The sequence below is a fragment of the Vombatus ursinus genome, unplaced genomic scaffold (genome assembly GCF_900497805.2).
Source record: "Vombatus ursinus unplaced genomic scaffold, bare-nosed wombat genome assembly UNPS02008996.1, whole genome shotgun sequence".
Lineage (NCBI taxonomy): Eukaryota > Metazoa > Chordata > Mammalia > Diprotodontia > Vombatidae > Vombatus > Vombatus ursinus.
Window position 1 is genome coordinate 7021935 of NW_020948774.1, and position 21960 is coordinate 7043894.

A 21960-nucleotide genomic window follows, 5' to 3' on the forward strand; every position below is an offset into this window, starting at 1 on the left:
ATAGAACAGAAGACATGTAGGTCTGTCAGTCACACACACACAGTCCTTCGCAGGACAACGTCGAGCACAAAAACCGAATGCAAGAGGGATTTGCTATGGACAGTAAAACTCTCTATGTTCTTTTTTTTTTTTTTGCAGATAATATTACGTTAATTGCTTCAATTCCCAGAACACTGCAAGTTCTCTTAAACAGCCTCACAATTATTCAAAAGTGTTCATCCTAAGAAAAAAAATTAACCAGATGAAGAATAGTATTTAGATACACAGTCTGTAGAGCTAATACATCAGTATGTGCAGGCAGACCATAAGCTGGGCCCAGAAGAGAAGGAACAAAATGAGCTAAATTTTATGTAGAAAATTGTGTAATGCCTTGAACAATTACAAAATTCTCCCTAGTTTATTAAGAGCATGCTATATGCAAGGAACTGTGCTAAGAAACAGGTGTGAAATAGTCTCTGTCCTCGAGAAGTTTACAATCTAACTAGGGAGACAACTATTTTGGGAGAAAGCAATAGTAGCTGTGAGAAAATAAAAAATTCATTCAAGGATTCACACAGAACAAGAGTTCTGAATCTGGAATCTGTGAACTTTTAAAAAAATATAATAACTATATTTCAATACAATAAATTTTCCTCTGCAATCCTATGTGTTTTATTTTACATTTAAAAACATTATTCTTTAAGAGCCATGACTCAACTGATAAATGGTCAAAGGATATGAATAGTCAGTTTTCAGAGAAGAAATTCAAGCTGTTAATATCCATATGAAAAAATGCTCTAAGTCACTAATTAGAGAAATGCAAATCAAAACAATTTTGTGGTACTAACCACCTTACAACCATCAGACTGGCAAAGGTGACAAAAAGAGGAAGCTACAAATCCTAGAGAGGATATGGGAAAATAAGTACTTTAATGCACTGTTGGTGAAATTGTGGTGGGAGTTATGCCCAAAAAGCTATTAAACTATGTACATCCCTTGACTAAGTGACACTTCTAATAGGTCTATACCCCAAAGGGATCAAACTAAGAGAGAAAGGATCACATGTACAAAGAATTTTGTGATGGCAAGGAGCTGGAACCTGAAGGAGTGTCCATTGGAGAATGGCTGAAACAGTTATGGTATATGAAGTTAATGGAACACTATTGTGCTGTAAGAAATGATAAAGCAAATAGTTTCAGAAAAACTCAGAAAGACATATACATTGAAGCAAAGTAAAGTGAGCAGAACCAGAATAAATAATATTATAAAAATAAGCAATTTTGAAAAACTCAAAAACTCTTCGACAACACAAAGACCAGCCACAACTCATGACGAAATATGCTATCCACTTTCAGAGAGCTGAGGGACTCAGTGCAGAATGAAGCATTTTTTCATTTCCTTTTCTTTTCCTTCTTTTGCATATGGCTAATGTGAGAATGTGTTTTTCTTAACTATAAATATTTGTAACAGTTTTGTTTTTCTTGCCTTCTCAATGGGTGGTAGAAGGGAGAGAATTCAGAACTGAAAATAAAGCTAAATATAAAAAAAAAAAAACAACAAATATTCTAAGAAGGGGTCCAGAGGCTTCACCAACCTGCCAAAGAGAGATTCAGGCCACAAAAAAAGGTTAAGAATCCTTGATGCAGAAGGTGGTACTTGAACCTGAGATCTGAAGAAATTTGTGAAGGAGGGTGTGCATTCTAGACAAGGGGAACAATTAGTACAAAGGTATGGAGACAGAGATCAATTTCACTGTATGAAGAACAGTGTTAAGAAGGTCAGTTTGGCTTAGCTGTAGAATGCATAAAGGGGAATAATGTATAGTAAGGTTGGAAAGGTAGGTTGGGGCCAGGTTGTGAAGGTCTTCTACACGAAATAGAGGAGCATATATTTGATCCTAGACATAATAAGGGCCCAAAGAAGTTTACTGAGAACGAGAGTGACAATGGCAGCCTATGCTTCAGGAAAATCACTCAAAACAGGAAATTTTGTTATTATTTTGTTAAATTTAATATAAACTTTAAAAAAGAAAAGTTGTAAGGAACAGAAGTTTACAGTTTCTGATAAAATCTTTATTTGGTTCTTAGAATATTGAAATGTTTATTTTAAAAAATAAGTTCATAATTTACAAAAAAAAAGAAAAATTTTAAAAAAGAAAATTCATTGGAAGCTATGTGAAAGAGGGAAGAAACCTGAGGTAGGGAGACAAACTAGGAGGATGTTCATCTGGAAATACTTCCTGTTTCTAACCCTAAACTCTGACTCTAAGCTTAACTCTAACTGCACCTACTAAGTTTGTTGTATGAAACATGGTAATAATTGTGAAGCACTTTGTAAAACTTAAAGCACGACATAAATGCTAGCTATTATTATTAGCAATTTATGTTAGCCCAGGTAAGAGGTGATGAGGGCCTGAACCAAGGTGGTGGCCTTATGAGGAAAGAGAAAAAAAAATGATAGCACTGAAATACTGTCTACTATGCATCTGGTGCTGTGCTAAATGCTTTACAAATATTATTTTCATTTGATACTCACAGTCCTATGAGGTAGGTACTATCCCCGTTTTACAGCTGAGGAAAATAAAGCAAACAGAAGTTAAGTGACTTGTCCAGAGTCATTCAGTTAGTGTCTTGAGAGAGGATTTGAACTCAAGTCTTCCTGACTTCAGACCCAGTACTGTACCACTATACTACCTAGCTCCCTTAGTTTACAGCTAGAAGATGAATTTATTTTCTTATATGTGAATGATGCACATGTAATGAAGTGCTTGCCTATAGTAATTACTTATTACATAGTGGCAATCTAAACTTTTTTACCTAATCTTGCCCCTCCGCCCCAGAGAAGCAAGTAATTACAATACCAACAATTGACGCCAGGGCCAGTGCTGTATCCACTGCATGACCTAGCTGCTTCCATACACATACACACACACACACACACACACACACACGAAAAAATACATAGGTGTGAGAAACATTTTAAATCACATTTTTTATTGAATAAAAGGAAACAATTTACATGAAATTCTAGAGATAAACACTGATAAATGCTGATTTATGCAATCTTATTTGAGTAACATTTCATTGCACTGTTGAACTAATTTTATGCCTATAATTATTCTTTCTTTCAAAACTACAATTTGTAGGAAACTCCATCTCTATGTTATTTTAGAATGGAAATTAAAAAAAAAAAAACAGAAAAAAATGCTACTGCCATGACAGGATTTATGTCTGATACATCTCACACAAATCATGTCATATTATTTTTCTTTGACCAGTCAAGTCACACTATTGAACAAGCTTATGAATTCATTACAAGAAGCAGAAAGTTTTCATAATTTGATCTCTTTCATCAAGTAGGCAATTCTATCTATCTAATTCTGCCATTCCCTCCTAAAATCAACCTTAATGAAACTACCTTTTCAGATCCAAATCTTTCAATATAATAATGCAAAAAGAAACAGGATATTAGGGCAAATTTGTCAGTACTTTCTAATATAAGCTACTCAAATATTTGAGTACATAAAAATAATTTAAGTACATAAGTACTCAAATATAGGACTATGGACCTGAAGCAAATGTAACAATGAACATTCACCTAAGATTCTATTCTGTGGAACATTAAATTCCAATACTGATATGAAAATTGGTAGATGACAAGATGTTTTGCTTAATAATATTTGTGAATATTCAATAAATCATATTTTCAATTCAAAGCTGTAGACTACATATTAACATATACCCCACACTTAACCAAACCTCTTGCAAACTGTGAATTTCTTTTGCAAACTGCCTCTTATTTAGCATGCATACCTATACAACTACATTGCTATAAGAAACAAGGATGACATCTACTGGTGAAAATAAAAGGACAGTATACTATTATATGATAAAATAGATTCACATCTCTTATAACACTTTCTTCCTAAGAAGCTCACAATTCTTTCTCAACAAATAAGCAACAGTGTTCTTCATAACAGGATCTAAACATTCATTGATTTTCCTCTCCTACTGATTCTCATATCAATAAACTACAAGAATCCTCAGCAGTTTGAGGGGTTGTCACTGACACTCTTTATCTCAGTGCTTAGGTGTGAAAAAAAAAAAAAAAAGTAGCTCCTTTCCAGGAACTGGGTTCAAATTCTGCTTATGAGTCTTCTTACCTATCAGATCTTGTCTCTAGGACTTTCACTTTCCTTGGCTCTAAGATGAAGCTGGATGAAATCATTTGAAGCTCCTTACAACTATGACACTTCTGAGCTTGTACAGTGCCTACCTGAATACCTTGGACCTCATCTAAAACGGTGAACTATAATCTCTGATCATCTTTATATTCCATTTTCCCTACTAAGCCTGTTATGCTGCCTCACTCCATTTCAAATACTCTCTACTCTCTTCCTCTATTTGTCTCATTTTGTTTTAGTTGCCTGGACACCATGGGAGGCTGGGACCCAGAGCCTCATACGCTCTACCTGGAATGCACTCTCCCAACCCTATATTGTTCTACTGTTGACCTATAAGTCTAGCAGAGATTTATGCTGACTTCAACTGATGCTTAGTAACCCTCTTCTTTATGTCTTCTTATCCATATTGCATTCCCCACAGTGATCGTTCCAAACCTTTTCTACACTCAACTGTCAAATCTCTTCTATCACCACTACCACTGCAATCTAACAGTCAACCTTATTTCCTACTTCACTGAAATAGAAAAAAATCTTTCCTAGATTCCCTCATCTTACCCTCTATACAAATTGTCATACCAAATTTTCTCTGCATCTCCTCCTCTTTCCCATCCACCTCAGGGTAAGGGGTGGGTGTATCTAGCTTCCTTTCCAAACCTGGGTCCTTGCCTCATTAACATGACAACCAGGTCCTTACTCACTGTATCTTCAATCTTTTCATCTTCCCCAGCTTTGTCTCACTCAAATTTCCTGTAATAAAGGGTTGTAGAAGCAACAAGAAATACATCTTTACTTAATTCTGTCCTCCTTCTTAGATCTTCTCTTTTCTCTCTAAAATTTCTATATACTCTTATTTCCCCAACATTCATTCATTTCTTCACCTCTTACAATGCAAATGACTCAATTCACAGGATAATAGAATTAGAGCTTAGAGATCATCTATTCCCATTCCTTTAATTTACAAATAAGGTAACTGGGATCCAAACAGGTTAGGTGACTTGATTAAGGCCACACAGGTTGTAAAGCAGGTCCTCTACCCAGAAAACCCAGGTCCTCTGACTTGAAATCCAGGGTCCTTAGAGATAAATGATATTTTTCAGAAATCAATGTATTTTATATATTGAATTCTTGGCTCCATTCTTTTTACTAGAACAAAAAAGACCAATTATAATACTTGTAAACTTAGTACTAAGAGAGTCAACTCATCAAAAAGAAATTTATTTTGACATATGGGGGGGAAAAGCCTTTGATTGAAGTTGATCTTATTTTAAAGACTCCAACTTCCAAACAAATCAAGTCTAAAATAGGCAGTGTTATTTCTTTGATCAAGTTGAATACACAAGGCTAAGAATCAAGGAACAAAAGGATTTTATGGGGAAAATATGAATTACTAAGCAATATAGCTGTATTCTCAGAAACCCAAGTAATGATCTATGTCTAGTACTTAAGGAAATAAAGAATAACTGAAATTCTGAGAAGATTCAGGATGATATTTGCATACAAGTATAAGAATCTTTTGATTATCCAGAAGTTGATGATTTGGTTTCTCAATTCTCTACCACTGCTTCTCCAGTTATCTATGCTATTGATTTGATTAGTTATGGGCACATTTACCAGGTGAGTGGAGAATAAAACACAGTGAAATTGAAAAGCTAACTGTGCTACTTAACTAGTTTCTCTAGTAAAAGCCTGAATGAAGTTAAACATTTGGTTTTTAAGCAATGCGTTGATTACAGCAAGCTCCATGATACTACAGAACAGAAGTATACAGGTAAATGTTTAACAACCAACTTGCTGAAAAAGCTATATATTCACAACATACTTTTAAATTTAATCCACAAGACTGAAATTTTCTCCATCACTTTTAAGTTTAGACAATCAACAAAATAACAAATCATGCCCTGATTTGTAGCATTTGCCAATTATCAAAATAATTGTTCTCTCTATAGCCAGTACAAGTTGACTCTCCTGAAAGAAATCTGTAATCTCTGAAAGGAGTTTGGCCTGTTCATTCACTGAGGAAAGATGGATGAAGAATGTCTACTGGCCAGATTTCAACATGGAGGGGGAGAGAGAGAGAGAGAGAGAGAGAGAGAGAGAGAGAGAGAGAGAGAGAGAATGAATATGTAACAGAAGGATCTGGGGTTGAAAAGGAGGAAGAAGGAAGAGAGCAAGATGGACTGCTTTTAGGAAATTACAAAGAATTTTAACTGACACCAAACTTCTCATAACAACAAAGGACCATTGTTGCTATGATGTTATGATGGCGGTGAGACGTGGAACACCACTGCCTCTGAAGAACTAATGAGTGTCACACAGAGAGCAATGGAAAGTTGAATGATGAGTGTGAAAAGGTTACAACATATGACCAATGAGGAACTCCCCAGAAGTAAAAGATGTCATGGAGAAACTGTGAAACAAAAAGAGAAGGGCTAATCCCATCGCAAAAGTAATGGTTGACAGGTGTGGGGAATGACTAAACAAATTGTGTTACGTGACCATGGGATGATGTCCCACCCAGCTGCACTCTTGTGGTCTTCTCCATCATACTCCCACGAATCTCATAATCAGGAACCTCACCATCCTGTAAGACTGCATCAGCCTTGGTTCTCACACTTCATCAATACCCTCAGCCCCTATGACTGGAAGACAGAACGAACAGTTCCTTCCAAACCTCCATTTAAAAAAAGTACCCAGGCAAGCCATTTCTTCATTTCTCACCTAGGTTCACTCCTTTGGACTTCTCCATCATCCCTCCTCCTCCCTTCTTTAGCTTCTTTTTGTGAGTTGTCTTCTCCTATTAGATTATAAGTTCTTTGAGGGCAGGGACTTTTTTCCTATTTGTATCCTTTTTCATATTGTATCCCTAGCAGTTAGTACAGTACCTGGCACATACTAGGCACTTAATAAATATTAACTGATTGACTGTGCTGTAAGAAATGATGAATGAGATGAATACAAAAAAGCATGGAAAGGACTATATGACCTGATGCAGACTGAAGTAAAAAGTACCTATATATAGGTTAAATACACCCACACCCATAGAATTCTACATAGTTTTCCCAAGACTCATAGAATCCTCCCATGGTTTTATAGATTTCCCCCAAATGGGGAAAGCTTTGGAGCTTGCTAAACAGGCATGCTTATTCTCCAGAACTTTTTGGGAGTGGGGTGGGGGGTGGTTTTTCCTGTTTATGTAGTTGTAGCCATTGTGTGTGAGTGTGGGTGTGGAGAAGAAAATGGTAAATCACTCCAGCATCTTTGCCAAGAAAACCCCAAATGGGATCATAAAGAGTTGGAGACAACTGAAACAAATGGCTTTGGGGGAAATCTGTCTCAAGATTGTGTTTCCTCCCTGGAGTGTGAAATTTTGAAGATCTTACAAAAATCAGTTGTGGTGCATTTGGTGTTAAGAATGACAGAGTACAGGATCAAATTCAATACTAGCACTGATCAGAACGAGAATGGTTTGCCCAGTGTTCCAGGAAATCACCTCTGGGTGTGATGAACAACAAATCTACATCAGCAGTGCATGCAATAGCCATAGTCAGTGCAACAGAATAAAAGAACTTTGCCCCAGCTGCAATTCTGAGTTTATTTCTCACCTGGGGGATGGTGGAGAAGTGAGGTAATTGGCTCTTAGAGTGTTTATGATTGTGAGCTCCATTCTAGCATCTACAGCTGCCTTTTGGATATTCCAAAATGTCACCTACGTGGTAGGTAGAGTGTAGGACTTGTAGCCTGTCTCCTTTTCTCTATTCACAAAGTCATCACCCTAGTTGAACATCTCTTTTCTGGATTGTTACAATAATTTCCTAACTGATATGCATGCTTTGAATCTCAGATCATTCCAACCCATTCTCTACACAGCAACTAAAGTGACTTTTCTAAAGCACAGGTCTGACCATGCCACAACCCTATTCCAACTCCAATGATTTCCTATTGCCTGTAGGATCAAATATGAATTCATCTATGTTTCCTTCATAATCTTCTTATACATTACTCTTCTTCCTTCACTCTGTGATCCGGACTGGCTGGCTTTTCCTCACATATAATACTCCAAGTCCATCTCTCTGCCTTTGTACTGGCTGTCTTTAACGTCTGGAAAACATGCTCTTCTACCTCTTAGAATCCTGTTTCCTTTAAAATTATATTCAAGTGCCATGCTACATATCAAGTTTTTCCTGATGCCCCAAGCTGCTAGTGTCCCCCAACCCCAATTACCTTGAATTTATTTTATTTATACTTATATACATATACATACACACATACATATATGCACATATACACATATGTATATATACATACATACACATACATACATATATACATATACATCTATATGTATATATACATACACACACACACACACACACATATTTCTATCCACAGCATCAAACACAGTACCTGGCACATAATAGGCTCTAATAAATTCCCTGTTGATTGAACACACATGTTTCTGGATTCTTGTGAGTCCTTAGTGTCTCATGCTTTTTTGTAGGGTGAAATAAAGGCTGTCCCATTCCCAATGTTGGCAGCCATTTAGTAGTGGATGGAGAATTGGCCCTAATAACCACACTAACAGACTTGGTAGAAATGAAAAGTGGTCCAATCATTCTGAAAAGTAATTTAGAACTGTGCTAAGAAAGTAACTAAACTGTCCATGTCCTTTGCCCCAAAGATCCCACTGCTAGATGTATACCCCAAGGAAGTTAAAAAAGAAAGGCCCCATGAACACCAAAAAAATTGCAGCACTTTTTGTGGTAGCAAATAATTACAAAGAAGATGTCATTGATTTGCTAAACAAATTATGGTACATGCATATTATGGAATATTATTGTGCTAATAAAAACAACAGATTTTAAGACTAGAGAGAAGATTTATCTGAACTGATGCTAAGTGAAATAAGTAGGCTGCAAACAATGTAAGCGGAAACAACAACAAAATTAAAACTGAATGCTGTGAAATTATGAACAAGCTTGGCCCTAGTACAATTCTCTTGTCAATCTCTCCCAGAGGGACCACCCCCCAGTAAAGAATTAAAAATAAAAAGTAATCATTCAGTATAAACTAATTCTAACATCATTTGCAATACACACCCATATCCCCCTTATCCCCCCTCAAATTTCAGGCCCACGTTGCCAATTTCTTATTAAGCATTTCAAACTGGATGTCCCAGTGACATCTTAAACTCAGTATATCTAAAACAGAACTTATCATCTTTCCCCAAAACCCACCCCTCTTCAGTATTTCTGCTGAAGGAAGGCATCACCAGCCTTCCAGTGCCTCAGGTTCATAATCTCCTCATTATGGACTCCTCATTCACCCTAATCCCATATATCTAATCAATTGCCAAATCATATAGGAGATCCAGGATAGCACAGAGACCAAAAAGAAAAAAAAATAAGAGAGAATATGCAGGAGAAGGAAGTCACCAGTACAGAAAGGTTAAGAAGAATAAGGATTGTAAAGAGATCATTAGATTTGGCACTTAAGAGATCACTGGTAACTTTGGAGAGTAGTTTCAATTTAGTAATGAAGTCAGACACCAGGTTAGATTGATTAGAAGAGGAAAGGCCGTGAGTATAGATGCCTTTTTCAAGGAATTTGTCTTAGAAAAGGGGGAGAAGAAACATAGGGCAATAGGTATTGTGAGATTTTTTTGGGGGGGAGGCAGCTAGGTAGCATAGTACATACAGCACTGGGCCTGGAGTCAGGAAGACTCATCTTTCTGAGTTCAAATCCAGCCTCTGAAAGTTACTAGTTGTGTGACTCTGTGCCAGTCACTTAACCCTGTTTGCCTTAGCTCCTTATATATAAAGTGAGCTAGAGAAGGAAATGGCAAACCACTCCAGTATCTTTGCCAAGAAAACCCCAAATGGGATCACAAAGAGTCAGACACAACTGAAACGACTGAACAACACCACTGTGAGATTTAGTAAGGGTTTTTTTTTTTTAAGACGGAGAGACTTTATATTTGTAGACAGAAAAAAGAGAAGATAAATGAGAGCCTGGAGAAGAGTGAGAGAAGAAAGACAGTGAGAAGGAGAGGGAGAAAAAAGAGGGAGGGAAAAGAGAAGAGCGAGAAAAAGGAAGGAGAGAAGAAAGAGGGTAAGAAGGATAGAGGAGAGAAGATAAGGATAAAGGGGGGAGGGGAAGGAGAGATGAAGAAAAAAGAAAAGGGAAGGGAGGACAGAGAAAGAGGGGAGAGATAAGATGGTATAGGAGCAACCTGCTAGAGAAAATAGGAAGGAATGAGATCAAGGGTACACGTGGAAGAGTTGGCCTTGGAATGAATAGACTGAAGGTCCTACTATTTATTAGAGAATGGAGGAAAGATGAAAATATCAGAAGATTAAAAGTAATTATGAAATGACAGGGAGGAGAGAAGAGAGGCTTCCTAGCAAATGGCCTGAATTTTCCAGGTAAAAGATGAGACAAGGCCCTCAGCTGAGAGTATGGGAGGAGGAAGCACTGAATGATAGTTGAGAAGATTTGGAACAGACATTCTGGCAATTAGATCAATGACAACTTAAAATTAAAAGAATGAGAAGGTAGAGTTCCCAAGATAGAAAGTACAGAACAAGAAAGTGGCTGAGAAGAGAATGCCTGATGGTAAGAAAAAAGAGGAATCAGTAGGTATAGCCTGAGATAAGAAAATCAGTGAAGTATGGTTTTATGAAATCCAAGGGAGCACAGAAGGAAGTAACAGTTAACAGCAAAAGGCATCACAAATGACAAGAAGGATAAGGACCAATAAAATAAAATCCAAGACATAATGTGATTTGGTCCAAGATTTGGTAATTGGCTTTGAAAACATTTCCCAATGGAATAATGACAATGGCACCTTGCATTTGTGTAGTTTTTATGTATTACATTACTTGATGATAGAAATAGCTTTAATTTAGTCATGGTAGAAACTGAATAAATATCAGATATTTGCTAAAATAACATCAGAAACAAAAGTGGAAATTCTGCATTTGCTAAATTAAACAAGAGGCACTGACACATTCAATGTTTTCACTACCCTGAAATGAAAACTAAAACTAATTTGATGGCTCAAATTAATGGCACATAAGTCTCTTCTCCCAACAATGAACAGAAACAGAAATTAAAATATGGATGAATAACACAAGACAGATGTCATATCTGACATGATATGAAAACTCCTGAAAAACTGACCAGACGCCTAATTTTACAAGTTGAATCATTTTAAGTGCCAGGGGAGTTTGATATTCAAAGAAACCCATGGTAAAATGTTTCTGTAAAGGGTAAGGCAGTTTTGAAATGTGAACAATAATCTCTTCATTTACCCATCTTGTAGTTCGGATTTTCTCTTGTCATTTTTTTTTTCTTTAAGGTGAACAAATTTATTTAGAAAAACATTAAGTCCCAGAATGCTAGAATTGGTTTAAGAAACCAGAAGATCCTGATTAACTAGCCAAAATGGAAATAAACCATTAGAAACCTACAGAAAGACAAGGGCCTCTCTGTGCTAGAAAAGAGAAACAAACCATAAAATAGAATGGTACTTATATATTATTATTACAGGTTTTTTTCCTAATGGATTTTAGCACAGATAAGATTCTCAGTACACTGCAAAGTCTCCTGGAAGAGACCTGTAATCACTCAACAACTTGGCCTGAAAAATGTTTACTATCTAAATTACAACATTCATTTAGAAGTATAACCTAAAGAGCTTCTCCATGAGCTTACATACCTGGGACAGACGGTACAGATGGATAAAACTGGGCTTAAAGTTGAACAGGAGGAAGAAAATAAGTTGGGCAACCTTTTGGAAACTGTAAGTCTCCACCAATGATTCCAAGTTTCACATCAAATCAAGTCTATCTTTTTAATACCGACTTCTACTGGCAGTGTAATATGCTCCAATAGTACTCTTGTAAGATCACGAGAAAAAGGAAAGCTTCCAGTAATGTGATCACAGAACCATTTGAGTATTTCAGTCCAGATTTAATTTCACTGGCTACAAGGCACTAACTTTAAATTATATTGAGGAGAGGGAGGGGAGAAGAGAAGAATAAAATTAATTGGAGAAGCAATCAAGAATATAACACTTAATAAGTTAATGCTAATCTGAGGACCCTAGGGAAGTATTAAATAATTTTTTAGTTATTTTTAAGCGCTTGCTTTTATTATTTACCAATGACTAATAAAAGAAGCAAATTATTAAGAAACATAGATAATTTATAATTTTTACAGTTATACAAATGAAAATTTTTCTGAGTCCCCAAAACAATAAAATGGAAGAAAAACTAAGAGACATTGCTAACTTTAAATTTAACTGAAAACTTGGAATTGCAAAAGATAAATGAATTTTCTTATTTCTGCTACCTGATAAACCACCCAGAAAAAGTTTTCATTTGTGCAAAATCCTGTGAAACTTTTATAGTAACAAACACTTAACAAAGAAGTCCACTTAACATTGTGATACAAACAGCAGACAAGTACAAAGCCAGGAATGTCCATCTGTCAGTTTTTACTGGCTGGTAGTGATGTTCTTAGCGTGGAAAGTTATTTTTATTTGTTGTTCAGTTGACAGCTCTTGGTTGACCAAACTATCACCATGACAACTTTCGATACACAGTTTAAAATGAACACAATATAACTCATAACTAAATGAACTTGCATGTTGGCAATAAGAAATAGTTGCTCAAAGGTAATTTTATGTACTAATGCACAACAGAATTAATTCTTTAAATTAAATTAAATGCCATTCCTGTAATTATATTCGATAACATCAGTCAATGTATAAAAAAACTAAGTGGTTGTGAATCAGTCCAAGTATTCAAGAAAGCCATTTGGAATTATGTGAAGTGATTAAAATGTTTATATACTGTGTTCCCACTGCTAGCATGTGCCCCAAAGAGGTCAAAGACAGAAACAAAGAACCTATATTTACCAAGATATTCATAACAGCACTGTTTTGTGATAGCAAAGAATCTGAAACCAAATAGGTACGCAATGTTTAGAAATGGTTAAACAAACTGTAATACACCAACATAATGGCATATAATTGCACCACAAGAAAAGATGGCTAGAAAGAATTCAGAGAAACATGGGAAAACTTATATGGACTTATACAGAGTGAAGTTAGAAGAACAAGGAAAATAATATACACAATAATCACAACATAAATAGATCAACAAACATGAAACTGACCTATGTACTTAGAATGATTAAACATGGTCCGGAGAACTGAGAAAATGTTGCCTTTCTTTTCTGTAGAGGAAGGATACTAAGAACGTGGAATACTGCATTCCACATGTCAGACATAGATGGATGTGTTTGGACAGGGTGGGTTTGCTTTTCCCTCCTTTTTTTAAAGCTTGTTTATTTGGGGGAGTAAGGAAAGACATATTTGAATATATGATATCTAATAACAATAAGCATGATTAAATTTTTTAAGAGAAAAAGAAAAAATTAAATCTAAAAAGCATTTTAATAATTAGCAATGATAAGAGCCATTACATTTAAAGATTTCAGTCACTGTTTTGGTCTTTGTATATGTTGCTGCTCTAAAAAATCTGATAAATTCCATGAACAAATTATTTCCAAAGGGTGCAGAGTTATTTAGAAATTATTTATAAACTTCTTGCAGAGTTAATTAAAAGACTAAAATTTTTAAATAAATTTTTTTATTTTTAGTTTCTAACATTCACTTCTATAAGATTTTGAGTTCCAAATTTCCTTCCCTTCTCTTCTCTCCTCTCCCCTCACCTCAGGAAGGCATGTAAATTGATATAGGCTAAACATATACATTCACATTAAACCTATTTTCACATTAGTCATGTTGTAAAGAAGAATTAGAACCAATGGAAAAAACTACAAGAAACAAACAAAAAAAAAAAAGAGAGAGAGAGCACACAAATAATATGCTTTGATTTGCGTTCAGACTCCATAGTTCTTTTTCTGGATGTGGACAGCATTTTCCATTATGAGTCTTTTGGAGCTGTCTTAGATCCTTGCATTGCTAATTAAAGATAAATCTATCAAAGTTAGTCACTGCACAATGTTACTGTTACTGTGTACAATGTTCTCCTGGTTCTGCTCACTTCACTCAGCATCAGTTCATATAAGTATTTCCAGGTTTTTCTGAAGTCCACAATAATATTCTACTACACTCATATACTATAACTTGTTCAGTCATTCCCCAACTGATGGGCATCCCCTCAATTTCCAATTCTTCACCACCACAAAAAAGAGCTGCTATAAATATTTTTGTACGTGTGGGTCCCTTTCCCATTTGTATGATCTCTTTGGGATATAGACTGTAAATGGTATTGTGGGTCAAAGGGTATGCACAGTTTTATAGCCTTTTGGCATAGTTCCAAATTGTTCTCCAGAATGGTTGGATTTGTTCACAATTCCACCAACAATGCATTAGTGTTCTAATTTTCCCACATCTCAGCATTTATCATTTTCCTATTTAGCAAATCTCATAGGAGTGATGTGGTACCTGAGTTGTTTTGATTTATATTATTCTAATCAACAGTGATTTAGAGCATTTTTTCATATGACTATAGATAGCTTTAATTTCTTCATCTGAAAGCTGCCTGTTCATATCCTTTGACCATTTATCAGTTGGGGAACAAAAATGTATTCTTATACATTTGACTCAGTTTTCCACATATTTGAGAAATGAGGCCTTTATAAGAGACACTGGTTGTAAAAATTCTTTCCCAGCTTTCTGCTTCCCTCCTAATCTTGGATGCATTGGCTTTGTTTGTACAAAAACTTTTCAAGTTACTGTAATCAAAATTATCCATTTTGCATTTCATAATGTTCTCTATCCCTCGTCTGGTCATAAATTCTTCTCTTCTCCATAAATCTGACAGATAAACTATTCCGTGCTCTCCCAGTCTGCTTATAGTATCAGCCTTTATATCTAAATCATGTACCCATTTTGACTTTATTTTGGTATACGATATAAGACAGTTATGCCTAGTTTCTGCCATACTATTTCTAATTTCCCTGGAGTTTTTGTCAAATAGTGAGTTCTTATCCCAAAAACTGGAGTCTTTGGATTTATCAAACAGTAGATTACTATAGTCATTGACTACCATGTCTTGTGTACATAACCTATTCCACTGATCCACCAGTCTTATTTCTTAGCCAGTACCAAGTAGTTTTGATGATTGCTGCTTTATAATACAATTTAAGATCTGGTATGGCTAGGCCACCTTTCCTTGCATTTCTTTTCATTAATTCCTTTGATATTCTGGACCTTTTGTTCTTTCAGGTGAACTGTTATTTTTTTCTAGCTCTATAACATAATTTTTGGTAGTCTGGTATGACACTGAGTAAGTAAATTAATTTATGTAGAATTTTGATTTTTATTATATTTTTATTATATTAGCTCAGCCTACCCACAGGCAACTGATATTTTTCCAGTTATTTAATGCTTGCTGATGGTTTTAGGTAGATGCTACTTATCATTTTAAGGAAGACTCCATTTATTCCTCTTTAGTGTGTTGTATTTTGTCAAAAGCTTTTTCTGCATCTATTGAGATAATCATGGTTTCTGTTAGTTTTGTTGTTGATATGGTCAATTATGCTAATAGTTTTCCTAATATCGAACCAGCCTTGCATTCCTGGTATAAATCCTACCTGGTCATACTGTATTATTCTTGTGATAAGTTGCTATAATCTTTTTGCTAATGTTTTATTTAAAATTTTTGCATCTATATTCATTAGGGAAATTTGTCTGTAATTTTCTTTTTGTGTTTTGGCTCTTCCCAGTTTAGGTATCAATACCATATTTGTATCATACAAAGAATTTGGTAGGACTCCTTCTTTACCTATGTTCCCAAATAGTCTATATAGTATTGGAATTAATTGTTCTTTAAATATTTAATAGAATTCACTTGTAAATCCATCTGGCCCTGGAGATTTTTTTTCTTAGGGAGTTCACTGATGGCTTGTTCAATTTCTTTTTCTGAAATGGGGTTAAGTATTTTATTTCCTCTTTTGTTAATCAGGGCAATTTATATTTTTGTAAATATTCATCTATTTCATTGAGATTGTCAGATTTATTGGCATACAGTTGGGCAAAATCACTCTAATTATTATTTTTATTTCCTCTTCATTGGTGGTGAATTCGCCCTTTTCATTTTTGATACTGGTAATTTGGTTTTCTTTTTTTAATCAAATTAATCAAAGGTTTATTCATTTTATTGGTTTTTTTCATAAAACCAGCTCTTAGTTTTATCAGTTCAATAGTTTTCTTCATTTCAATTTTATTAATCTCTCCTTTGGTTTTCAGAATTTCTAATTTGGTATTTAATTGGAGATTTTTAATTTTTTCTCTTTTTAGGTTTTTAGTTGCATGTCCAATTCACTGATCTCCTCTTTCTCTATTTTATTCATGAAAGAATTTAGAGATATAAAACTTCCCCCAAGAACTGCTTTCACTGCATCCCATAAGTTTTGGTATGTTTCTCATTACTGTCATCCTCTTGCATGAAGTTATTGATTGTTTCTATGATTTGCTGTTTGACCCACTCATTCTTTAGGTTTAGATTATTTAGTTTCCAATGAATTCTTAGTCTATCTTTCCATGGCCCTTTTTATATGCAATTTTCATTGCGTCATGACCTGAAAAGGATGCATTTAATATTTCTGCCTTTCTGCATTGGATTGTGAGGTTTTTACGCCCTACTACGTGGTCAATTTTTGTGTAGGTGCCATGTACCACTAAGAAAAAGGTATATTTCTCTGTATCCCCATTCAATATTCTCCAGAGGTCTACCATATCTAACTTTTCTAAAATTCTATTCACCTCCTTAACTTCTTTCTTGTTTATTTTGTGGTTGGATTTATCTAGCTCAGAGAGGGGGAGGTTGAGGTCCCCCACTGGAATAGTTTTGTTATCTAATTCTTCCTGTAACTCCCTTCCCTTCTCCTCTAAGAATCTGGATGCTATACTACTTGGTGCATATATGTTTAATAATGATATTACTTCATTGTCTATGGTGCCTTTTAGCAGGATGTAGTTTCCTTCCTTGTCTCTTTTAATTAGATCTGATTTTGCTTTTGCTTTGTCCGAGATCAGGATTGCTACCCTGCTTTTTTTTACTTCAGTTGAAGCATAATATATTCTACTCCAGCCTTTTACCTTTACCCTGTGTGTATCCCTCTGTTTCAAATGTGCTTTTTGTAAACAACATATTGTAGGATTATGGTTTTTAGTCCACTCTGCTATCTGCTTCAATTTTATGGGAGAGTTCATCCCATTCAGTTATGATTACTCTCTGTATCTTTCTTTCCATCCTATTCCTCTTCCCCCCCTTTTCTGCTTTAATTTGTCCTTTCTCCCTTTCCCTCCCCACTAGTTTTCTTTTTGACCACTGCCTCCCTCAATCTTCCCTCCCTTCTATCAGTCCCCTCCCTTTTCTCTCCCTTTTCCTTTACTACTTCTTCCCTCCCTTTTAATCATCTTTTCTTTCCTCTCTTACTGCCTAGTAAGAGCAAGTGAGAGTTCTATACCTAAGTATGTTATTCTCTTCTTGAGCCAAATTCAAAGAGTAAGGTTCAAACAATGCTTATCTCCCTCCCTTCTTTCCTTCTACTGCAATGTGCCTCTTCATGATATAATTTACCCTTTTCTGCCTACTCCTTCCCTCTTCTCCCATTACAATCCCCTTTCACCACTTAATTAGGTTTTTTATCATCACATCAAAGTCAATTTATACCCACACCCTCTATGTAATCCCTTTTAAATGTCATAATAAAGATACAGCACTCAATAGTTATAAGTATCATCTTCCCATGTAGGGATGTAAACAGTTTGCCCTTATTGAATAACATGTTTTTTTTTCTTTCCTGTTTATCTTTTTATGCTTCTTTTGATCAGATTTTCCAATGAGCTCAGTTTTTTTTTCATCAGGAAGGTCTGGAAGTCCCCTATTCCATTAAATGTCTATCTCCTCACTTGAACGATTATGCTCATTTTGCTGGGTAGCTGATCCCTGGTTGTAATCCAAGCTCCTTTGCCTTATGGAATATCATATTCCAAGCCCTCTGATCTTTTAATATAGATGGGGTCTTGTATAATCCTGACCATGGTTTCATAATATTTGAATTATTTCTTTCTGGGTGCCTGCAGTATTTCTCCTTGACCTAATCATTATGGAATTTGGCTATAATATTCCATGGTATTTTTAATTTGGGATCTCTTTCAGGAGGTGATTGGTGGATTCTTTTGAAAACTATTCTATCCTCTGGTTCTAGGACCTCAGGGCAGTTTTCCTTGATGAAAAATGACCAATAATTCTTAAATCATCTCTTCTGGATCTATTTTCCAGATCAGTTGTTTTTCCAATGAGGTATTTTACATTTTCTTCTATTTTTTCATTCTTTTAATTTTGTCTGACTGATTCTTGATCTCTCATATAGTCATTTGCTTCCACTTGCCCAATTTTAATTTTTAACGAATTGTTTTCTTTAGTTAGCTTTTTTACTTCCTTTTCCATTTTTACAATTCTGCTTTTTAAGGAGTTGTTTTCTTCAGTGTGCTTTTTTTTAATTGTGTCAATTGTATTTTTAAAGGGATTGTTCTTTCTTCTACCTCTATTATTTGACTTTTAAAATTCTTCTCAAGCTCTTCCAAGAAGGCTTTTTGGGCTTGGGACCAGTTCACATTCTCCTTTGCGGTTTCGGATGTGGGTATATTGACATATTGTCCTCTTCTGAATTTGTGTTTTGATCTTCCCTGTCCCCATAGTAAGAATCTATGGCCTCTGTTTTACTTTGTTGCTTTTTACTCACAGTGTTTGCCTTTTTGCTGGCTTTTACAGTTGATCTCTGCTTCTGGGGCACAGGGGGCACTGTCCTGTGCTTCTTGTGCTGGGGGCTAGGGGCCTGGCTACTGGTTTTGTATGCTGGGGCCTCACATGCTGGCAGCTGGAGGCTGTAAGGGTCTGATAGCTTATTGGTGCTAAGCTGGAGCTGGTGAGGGTGGCTGGTGTGTGCCGAGGCCAGGTGGGGTCCTTTTGCATTTCCCCAGGGTTACATTGAAGCTCATGGGGTGGGGATGGGGGTGGTGTGGCCGCTGGAGGTTGCCTCTTCACCTAGGGCTGCACTAGAGCACAGGTAGGCTCAGCCACTGGTAGATGCCTGTCCGCCAGTACAAGTGGTGCTGGTGTCTCCTGGTTCCCCTGACTGTGCTAAGGCCCGTGGGGGTGAGGGGGGTTCTGGTGTTGAGGCTTGCCTACTCCACCATTCTGGGGCTCAGGATCTCCCACTGGTCTGCTGAGGTAGGGCTTGCTGGGATGCTTCCCGTCCAACACTGGTCCCTTCCAGCCACAGCAACAGGGACCCCTCCCATCAATCCCCCCCACCCCTGGTCTCATGAGCCAAAGACTGCTACACCTTGTCTTTCTGCTGGCTCCATTGTTACAGGATTCCTCCTGGGGAGGTATTTTCTGGGTCCCTGCAAGGTCAATGAGGGAGGGTGGGAGCAACCCACTGCTTACTCTGCCAACCTGGCTCCTGGAACTACCGAAGACTAAAATTAAGTCAAGTCAATAAGCATTTATTAAATGCTAACTATGTGGCAGACATTGTTCTAAGCACTAGGGATAAAAGGCAAAAATAGTCCCTACCCTCAAGGAGCTCACATTCTAATGGAGGAGCTCACAATCTAATGAACTAAATTAGTGGAAAGTAGCAACAACAGAGGTTGAAACATTTAAGGCAGTTTAAAGTTAGCTGAAATGAAGGAGACCAAAGAATACTTCTTATATAATCATCAACTGAGTTAAGAGGAATAAGAATTAAACACTTCTATAGAGACTTTGGTATATGCTGCCAGTAGCAAAGTATAGATACTGCCAATATATCGTATAACTTCCACTGAACAGGACATCAATTAGAAAGGAACAGAGTCTGGCATTCATCTTCATACATACTTCCTCTACTCACCCTTCCAACAAAAACATAATCCTTCAATGAACCCTGCACTTACCAAGCCTGTTATTTGTAATATCTGTAGGGTTCCAGGACAAAAAAATTAAGAAATTAGCTATGTAGTTATGAGAAACAAATAAACTGAGAAGTCAACTAGCATTTATTAAGCACCTATCATGTGCCAGGCACTACGCTAAGTGCTGGGGATACAAAAAAAATACTTGTTTTCAAGGAACTCATAGTCCAATACAAATAAATATTTGTGCCCATTTTGATGCACAAATAAATCCTATACAATAATATATTTCAGCAATGCTGCTTTACTTTAGGGTTTTAAAAAATATGCAAACTGGCATATCAACAAATCAACAATTGTGAAAACATAATACTATATTTTCCATGCTAAGGCAAAACCACACAACTTGCCAGAAGAGGGAGCCCAAGTGAAAATAATTAGTTTGCCAATGGCTAAAACTTGATAGGAAAAAAAACACTCAAAAGGATAGCTTTATTTCAGATTCAATTACAAATAGCTCCAAAGTTAATCTTAGGGGCAGCTAGGTAGCACAGAGTATAGAGCTCCGGTCTTGGAGTCAGGAAGACCTGAGTTCAAATCTGGCCTCTGACACTTACTAGCTGTGTGACCCTGGGCAAGTTACTTAACCCCAATTGCCCCACCAAAAGGCAAAAAGAAAAAAAAAAAGTTAATCTTAGATGAAGATAAAAGTAAAATGCGTTGAAAATGATTTCTGATGGTACCTGAGAATGATGTTTCCTAATGACCTGACATTTACCCCTTTAAGAAACAAAACTAGTTTCAGATCACTGATAACCTTTAATTGACAAACCAATTATCATGAATAACAAGTACTCAACTAAAGTATTCACTATATAATAGTGTCTTCATGGACTACTGAGGTGTGTAAGGCTATTTGCCCCTACACTAAATGGTTCCACTATGCTGTGCTTAAGAATTATCCATATTTCTAATCTCTATCCTGTTAAAAATACTAATATTTCACTGCCATTAGTATGTCATACTACTTTTAAAATACATAATTACCTGGAGTGATCACTAAATCTTGAAACTAGAATTATCTTTTTAAAAACCCGTCTCCTAAAAAGAAACAGAAGCCCAGAAGAATTGCATGACTTTCCCAAGTAGCATCAGAATTTATGTCTGACTCTCAAGTTTTATTTAGGTTCAACTTCCATCACTGTTTCTTTATGCTTCCTCCTGATTAATTAGCTGATACTATGAAATCCAGGTCAAAGGAAATGGAATGAGGTTTTTTTCAAGGATAATTGATTGAGGGACAAAGCAGCAATACATAGAGCCTGTGTCTTTGGGGTTGGGTTTGGGCAAGGTCCAGGTCAGATCAGGGACCCTGGAATTCCTGGGGCAGTGGGAAGGTGGGGTTGGAAAATTCTAGGAAAGAGGAATGGATCTTTCTGACTCATACTTTCATATTACACAAAAGAGAGAACAATGATGTGCAAATTTCTTTTCCCCAGATTTAGCAGTAGTGAAGAAAGGAGGAGGAATTAGGAGGGAGGCAACTCATTAGATACTCTTTATGCCAAAGAACAAAAAAAAGTCACACCAGGGAACATTCCCAACATTTATCTGCATCTGCCAAACTAATTTACGCACGCTTTATACAGGTTCCATACTTGTACAAAGCAACTGATAAAGTATTTAAGTGTCTATTATGTGCCATTGACTACGCTACGGCACTGGAGATAAAAATACAAAGGATGAACTAATTTCTTCTCACAAGTAGCTTACATTCTCATGGGGGGAAGACAAAAAATACAAATATAAATATATACCAAGTAAATATAAAGTGAATAAATGCAAATAAATGCAA

General features: G+C 36.1%; 1 protein-coding gene across 3 annotated transcripts in view; it reads right to left on the reverse strand.

Annotated features, from left to right (window-relative positions):
• The window catches only part of TNRC6C (trinucleotide repeat containing adaptor 6C), a 171185-nt gene that overhangs the window by 134001 nt on the left and 15224 nt on the right, over positions 1 to 21960 (reverse strand). The window lies entirely within an intron of this gene.